This window comes from Triticum dicoccoides, chromosome 4A (assembly GCF_002162155.2).
Source record: "Triticum dicoccoides isolate Atlit2015 ecotype Zavitan chromosome 4A, WEW_v2.0, whole genome shotgun sequence".
NCBI classification, from domain to species: Eukaryota; Viridiplantae; Streptophyta; class Magnoliopsida; order Poales; family Poaceae; genus Triticum; species Triticum dicoccoides.
The window spans coordinates 603,921,845-603,929,754 of record NC_041386.1 but is presented as its reverse complement, the minus strand read 5'-3'; the positions used below and the strand labels follow the sequence as shown (position 1 = coordinate 603,929,754).

General features: G+C 43.6%; 1 long non-coding RNA gene across 2 annotated transcripts; it reads left to right on the top strand.

Moving 5' to 3' along the window:
* Positions 1 to 311: 311 nt before the first annotated feature.
* Positions 312 to 4,693, top strand: LOC119287240. Of its 2 annotated transcripts, XR_005140786.1 has the most exons (4): positions 312 to 595; positions 671 to 832; positions 3,507 to 3,607; positions 4,419 to 4,693. It is a non-coding gene; the product is annotated as an uncharacterized LOC119287240 (long non-coding RNA). The 2 variants fall into 2 exon arrangements; XR_005140785.1 differs by lacking the exon at positions 4,419 to 4,693 and having other exon boundaries at positions 3,507 to 3,966.
* Positions 4,694 to 7,910: the final 3,217 nt, after the last annotated feature.

The window sequence follows — 7,910 nt, the reverse complement described above, 5'->3', positions numbered from 1 at the left end:
GATCCATTCCCTCCCCACCTCACCTCACCATCTCCTCCTCGCCGCCCTCCTCTCCCGTCACGGATCGTCGACGGTCGGTCCAAGAGGGTAGAAAAAAATAGAAGAAAAACAAAAGGGAAAACACAATTGTATGAGCTTGGTTTCTATTGGTGGAAACGTTTGTGCCACGGATCGATGACGTGGCGCAAATCCATCCATCTAGCTGTCCACCCCACAACCATCCATCCATCCATCTAGAGAAAAGGAGAAAAAAAGAAAAAGAAAAAAGAGCCCACCCCTCTGTCTCTCGCACCTCGCTCTCTCCCCACGAACCTCTCTGTCTCTCGCGAATCCTCTCTCCCCCACGAACCCCTCTCCCTCGCCGCCGCCACCACCGACGCCGGCTGGTTCCGGCGAGCTCCGGCGGCGCGCAGCACACCCCCGAGCTCCCCTAGGTCCACTCCACCCTCCCCTCCGTCCAGAATCGGCGCTCCCGTCCTCCACCGACCCCGTGGCTAGCTAGGGTTTCGACCGCCACCCCTAACATCGCCGGGATCAGCCAGATCCGGCGACGGCGAGGCCAGAGCTCGACAGATCCGTTACGGGCGTGGCGCAGGTACGTCCTTCCCCTCTTTCCTCGCCCGGATCCACCCTCCCCACCTCACCTTCTCCTTTCCTTCCCTTGCTGCAGGTCACCTTGGTGCGGTCTGGACGGCGGCGACGGCAGGAGGGCGCCGTCCTTCCTACTCGAGGAGGCGGAGGACGAGGGGCGCACCTAGCTGGCGGCCCTGTCCTGCTCGAGGAGGCGGGCGCTGCCGAGCTCAAGCACGGCCACGACGACCCACCTCGGCAGGTAGCACCTCCATCTCCTCCGCCTCCTTCCTCTGCTCACTACTGCTGCTGCTAAGTAGAGGAATATGTGATGCACTGCACCACACGAAGCTGGCTATATCCTTCACCGGTAGCTAGTTTGATCTAACCTGATGGACAAGCTAACATACATAGCAGTAGTTGCTTTTTTATCATCCCCCCACCGGCCAGAGCACAACGTACACATACACACAGAGAGGAAATCTCTAGTTAGCTTTTTTTAGTTTGTCCTCTAATTTGTTATTGGCCATAGGCTCGTGACAATCTCTTTTTTTCTTTGTTGATGCTTACAATCAATTCCATAATTTACCAGTGTATAAGTATATAGCCCCTAGCCATGTCTACTTCCAGTCCTACTCGGACACACATATTCACATGTATTCTGCACGTACGCGTGGAATCACGTTCAAGGGAACTTTAGCACTACTTTACAATGTACATGAAGAATCGGTTTACTCCAATTGACAAGTAAAGTACAGTGGCCTAGTTGGATCCTGTGACAAATCATGTGACAAATTCACATCCTAGGCTTGATTCCTGGCCGAGCCAGCTTTTACTTCAATTGACTGCATGATTAAAGTATAGATATAGATAGTATATTTGTACTGGTATGATGAACAAGAGCTTCCAGTTAATTACATAATATTGGTGATGTAGTTTTACTTGCTGTGTATGCTTGCTTAGTTGTCCATCGGGCCGCTCTCTTGTATCGTTTGAGTGCGCCAATTAGTTCGGCCAGCCTCTATGATTTATTATGTAGCTTTTGGAGTGCTTCTATCTGTCACGCCCCAAAACATAGCAGTGACAATTGCCACATGCTTATAAATTCAATTCAAATTTATAAGCATGTTAAGCCATCAGGTTAACCAAGGTAGTACACTGGAATCATTTTTATTCATTATCATAGGAACGACTACAAGTGTTCTTGCTAGTACATGCATGCAAGTTTCTTTATTTCATCCCCTCCCGTAGTACTACTTCTACTGTTCACCATCATTTCCATTGCTCATCTCTGCAAAAAGAAAAGATAGCAAGAATGAGTATGATAACATACTCAGCAAGCACACATGTAGCAGGGAAAAACTGTGACCGGTACAATGTTTTTGCCATCGTGATGCCTTAGTGTTAGATTTTTCATTAGGACTGGAACATTAGAAGAGGAAATATTATCTCAAAAGATCACGAATATATCATCCCTAGCTTCTGCACAAGATTAGCTAGTCTTGCATGTGCTATTCTTAGCATAACGAGTGTACAGGTCCAACAAGTAAAAGTGAGGCGTACTTAGTCAGAACAAGGCATGTGGTACAAGATAGAAAGAGAGAAAAGACAAATTAATCTAGAGGAGTTCTTGGGAGATAGGACGCATGCATCTTTCACAACTAGCATGCAGAACCAAACCACCATGCGTACTGTACAAGGACACACTAGCTGAGGTGAAAGAATTAGAGTGAATTCCACTTTTTACCCCATATTTATACATTTGTGACACTAATTACCCCTTCGAGTGAAAATTCGTCTAGAATGCCCCTTTTGAAATCTTTGGACCCTTGTTTTTTGATGCGTGTCCATCAGGTAAGGTGTGAGGTGACGCCATGTATCCAAAAACATGTGGACGGCCACAAGGAGTGGAACAGATAGGCAAGAGAAGCTTGGACAAGATCGCCAATGATGCCCTCCGATCCTTACAGTTTTTTTTACGAATCAATGACGCAACATGCCGATCTTATCGACCATAAACAAACAAAATGTAAAACTGGGGTAAAACCGTGTTAAAAGTCTCCAAAATCTGACATTTCGATAAAAGTTCCGCTAAATAGGGTAATATGTGTCACAAATGTACAACTACAAGGTAAAAAATGGAATTCACTCAAAGAATTAACAACAAGAATAGTGCTACAGACTAGCCATACAGAGAAGTACTAGCAACAGCGGCATGGCATGAGTAAAGAAAGAGAAGGAACAGGACATCTAGAGAAGCTAGATGGAACGCATGCTTGCCTTCTCCCGATTCTCTTGACACAGCAGCAAGATTTCTAACGCCTGCTCTGCACCAGCAGCTACGGCTCTACTACTACTACCTCTAATGAAGAGAGACAATGGTTGTGGTGTGAGGTCCAGCTACCCGGCCCTTGGCCCTTTATATAGGCGTGCAGGAATAGACACTAAGTAAAATTGCTCTAATTGACATGTATGTCTGACAACAGGAATAGATAAGCTTGCTGGCCTGTACCTGAGTCAGCGGCATAATCATTTCCATTTACTAAACATTTTATTTTCAGTTGCCTCCTCGACCCTTCCTACAGCCAGCTACTTGTTGAGCAAAATATCTGGTCTAACTCTTCTCACAAATTAAGGGAAAGAAAAAAAAGTCTGCCTAGACCAGTACGTGTACATGCATTTGGGTTCTAAGCAACTACTTGATTTTTTTTCTTAATTTGGGTGCTAGGTACTGATAGAGTTGGTGTATCCATAGATAGCATACACTTGCGCATTTTTCTGAGTTCTTCTGTTGCGAATGAGAACAACCATCATGGACCTCCTCTGTTTTCAAGCAACTTGCTTCTCCATGTATGATTTATGCAGCATATACATCTTGCTCCTCTTTTATCAGTAGCAATGGAACTTGATGAAATTTAAGTGTCGTGTTGTTCTAGAGATGCAGGGAGGGAGGGACTTCCATGGATTGGACTGCAAGGATTGGATGCAAACCAATGCACATGAGGAGGAGAGATGCAAGCCAGGTCATGACCTAAAGGTCCCTGCCGTGAACCCCTTCCCCTTCCCGTGTATAATCATGCTCAACAAATACTTGATATGATTTTGGTTAATCTTCAATTCAGCCCAGCTAGCTGTTGTAGTACTTGCTTGTCTCCTTCCAAATGTTGCCCTAGTCCGTTGAGTTTCTTATTGCTCCAGGTAGTACTGTTATTTTTCTGCTCTGCGATTTGGTTTGCATGGTTCTAGGCTCCCAGTCTACCGCTTTTGTTGCTGTGATTTCGAGCTCTGTTTTCTTTATTATGACAAGTTGCAAAATTAGTAGTGGGAAGTAAACTTTTGTTAACTTGTTGGCTGAACGAATGGAACTACTGTTATATTTGATTTGTTGCTCAACTAGTGCTGCAATGATGGAACCGATGATTGTGCATGATGCATCCATCCATTCTATCGGAGAGGCTGTGTTTTTTTCTTCTTGTGCTAAGATTGCCAGCATCACATATCCTATGCTTTTGTTTCTCCAGTAGAGCCTTGTGAGATTTATGTGTCTGCCACCGTCCTCGAATGGTTGTTCAATAATAATGGTCCTAGCTAATTACTAGTATGCGCTGCTGCTAAAACAACTTGCCCCTCGTTTGATTTCAAGGATGTTGTTGCTGCTAAAGTAGCAACAACAACGACAACAACCATGCTTTGGTTCCCCAAAATTCAGATTGCACTTGCATCTCTACATACACACACATATGAACATGCACCTCGGTTTGGTTCAGTTTGCATATTTACATTTGCTTTAACTTTGACTGAAACTATCTTGGTGACACTTGCATCAATGGTGTGTTCTGCCCTTGTAGATGTCCTTGGAGAAGATGGCCATTGGAGTGTAGGGGAGAAACAACCTTGTCCTGCTCGAGGAGGAGGAGGACCACCCGAGCTCGACGACGACATGGCAACAGGTAGCACTCGCCTCTCTCCCAAGGTGAAGGTCTGGTCCGCCTGTTTAGATGGTCTGCTCTCGTCTTATGCATGTGAGGGGAGAAGAAAGCCATTGGACTGAATTATATTTGCATGTGAGGGGGGTGATCCTTTTGGTAGATGCAGAGTATAGATTCACAAAATTCACCACATGAGCGTACTACCTATATCCAAATTCTGGATACCACTTGCATCTTTTGTATGTACACATGAAAAAGCACGACGGTTTGCTTCAGTTTGTATGTATCCAATTGTTTTTTACTTTTGACTGAAACTATCTATCTTGGTGGCACTTGCATCTCCTGTACATACATACATATGAATCAGGACCACACCTTTCTTCAATTTGTATGTGTCAATTTTTTTTGGTTGAACTTTGAGTGAAACCAACTGGCTGGCACCTCAATCTGTACATACACATGAATCAGCACCACCCTTGGTTCAGTTTTGTATGTGTCCATTTGTTTTTACTTTGACTAAAGCGAACTTGATGACACTTGCATCTTCTGTATATACATATATACATATGAATCAGCACCACTCTTTTTCTCTTTGAAGCTTGCCTTGAACAAGAACTGATGCTTGATAGATACAACCGAAACTGGAGCATCTCTGTACTGTATGTATTAGTAGTATTGTTCGGTTCAAGCACCAACATGACAAGTTATCTATAACAAAAGCAATAATTTTCTGCCTTTTTAGTTCTAGGTGATTTTCTTTTGGTAAATTTAATGTATAGATTACATATTCATCCTCATATGTAGGATCTTCTGTTTGTTGTACTGACTGTATGCCACCTCCATCGTTGCAGCCTTGTCTCCCCCACCACCGCCCCTCAGCCTCCTATAATGTTGTTGTGGATTCTTAGAATGGAAATGTTATGTACATAAAAAATACACTATGGTCTGTGTTTGCAAATCCATGGTTGTTGAATCATGTTTGTATAAGCATTTGTAAATAGCTAGCCTTGTTGGCTAATCTTTTTTTTGGTTCTGGTCAGCAACTATGCCGACGGCAATGCTGTAGGCATAGATGGCTGTCGTGACACCAGGGGCGCGCCATGTGGCAGGGCTATGCCTACGGCAAAGCCAAGCCGTCAGCATATCTCTGCCACGTGGCATTCTATGCCTACGGTTGTGCCGTAGGCATAGCCCTGCCACCAGGAGGCACCAGGGAATGCCACGTGGCAGAGATATGCTGACGGCTTGGCCGTCGGCATAGATTTCCACCTATGCCGACGGCCAAGCCGTCGGCATACCTCTGCCACGTGGCTTCCCGTGAATCGTGGGCGCTTTTGACGGCGCCGTCCGTTGCCGTCAGGCGAAAAACACTGCCGACGGCTAAACTATGCCGACGGCTGACGCCCGGCCGTCGGCATAGGCCCCTATGCCGACGGCTATTCTACGCCGACGGTCTGACAAGACTACGCTGACGTGATCTACGCCGACGGGTCTATGCCGACGGCAGCCGTAGGCATAGATCTATGCCGACGGCAGAGGACCTATGCCGACGGCCCTGGGCCGTAGGCATAGGCCGCGAGTCCGGTAGTGATGGCACCACTGGATATCCAGATAGGAATTGATCCGATCGGACGTGCCCACATCTTCGGCCAGAAAGGCTTCATGAGGGCGTGGCGCGAAGCTTCGCTGTATTGCCGGTGCCATGGTACATGCATGTCTAAGTATAGATTTCCACGGTGTTACAGTGGTGAAGAAAGTCATGGTGGCTGCAATCGGAGACTTGTAATGGCGGAGAAGATTTCTGGTTGCACTGAAGAATGGCGGCACAGTTTTTCCCCTGTGTGTCGGGTGTTTGGACTTGCAACGGCGGCCTTGGCAGGAGGGGGCGGCAACACAGGTGGACAAGATTTTGGGGGTGCTTCTCGAGTACCGAGCCGCGATCTTCAGGATGAAAGCCCAAGGTCTGGCCTTCATTAGTTGTACCTGGCAATGTGCTTGAGAAGGTATTGTTTTTTGGAATTTCGGACTCTCTCTAAGGTGAAAACTAAAGATCCTTGATTGAGCGACGACAACGCTTGTGCATTGTTTCCTTCTTGGAGGTGTCGCTTTTGAAGAACCTCTTTTGTAGTCTGGGTGTTGTCTTTGGTGGTGGTTAGAGTGTTGTTGTTGCAAGTGTGTCAACACTGCAATGGGTCTTTATTTATATATATATAGGGTCGCGCTATTCGTCACCCTGGGTGAAGAATAGTTATTCTTCACCCCACTCTATTTTACCATCAATGCACCGTAATTTTACGTTCCGTAAGTTTTGTCTTATTTCCGACGCAAGAAGAGACCGTAAGAAAATATATAATCGCCGTAAAAAATATTTTATGTTATGTAAAATTACAAATGTAAAAACATAGTCTCAAATACACATAAACTGCAAATTTTCTTGTCTTATGACCTATATTTTTATTTTCTTATGTCAAATTTTACGTAGTGAATCAATAGGAATGTAACTATTTGAATTCCAAACGTAATTTAATTATGAAATGATCGTAAGATTACCTCGGGTGAAGAATAACTTATTATAGTGTTGCTATTCATCACCCAGGGTACATAATAAGTTATTCTTCATCCGAGGTAATCTTACGATCATTTCATAATATATATATATATTGTTGCTATTCATCACCCAGGATACATAATAAGTTATTCTTCACCCGAGGTAATCTTACGATCATTTCATAATTAAATTACTTCTGGAATTCAAATAGTTACGTTCCTATTGATTCACTACGTAAAATTTGGTATAAGAAAATAAAAATATATGTCATAAGACAAGAAAATTTGGAATTTATGTATATTTTACACTATGTTTTTACGTTTGCAATTTTACATAATATAAAGTATTTTTTACGACGATTATATATTTTCTTATGGTCTCTTTTTACGTCAGAAATAAGACAAAACTTACGGAATGTAAAATTACAGTGCATTGGTGGTAAAATAGAGGGGGTGAAGAATAACTATTCCTCACCCAGGGGGATGAATAGACAATCCCTATATAAGTTATTCTTCACCCGAGGTAATTTTACGATCATTTCATAATTAAATTACATCTGGAATTCAAATAGTTACATTCCTATTGATTCACTAAGTAAAATTTGGTATAAGAAAATAAAAATATATGTCATAAGATAAGAAAATTTGGAGTTTATGTATATTTTACATATATTTTTATGTTTGTAATTTTACATAACATAAAGTATTTTTTACGACGATTATATATTTTCTTACGGTCTCTTTTTACGTCAGAAATAAGACAAAACTTACGGAACGTAAAATTACAGTGTATTGATGGTAAAATAGAAGGGGGTGAAGAATAACTATTCCTCCCCCAGGGTGACGAATAGACAATCCCTATAT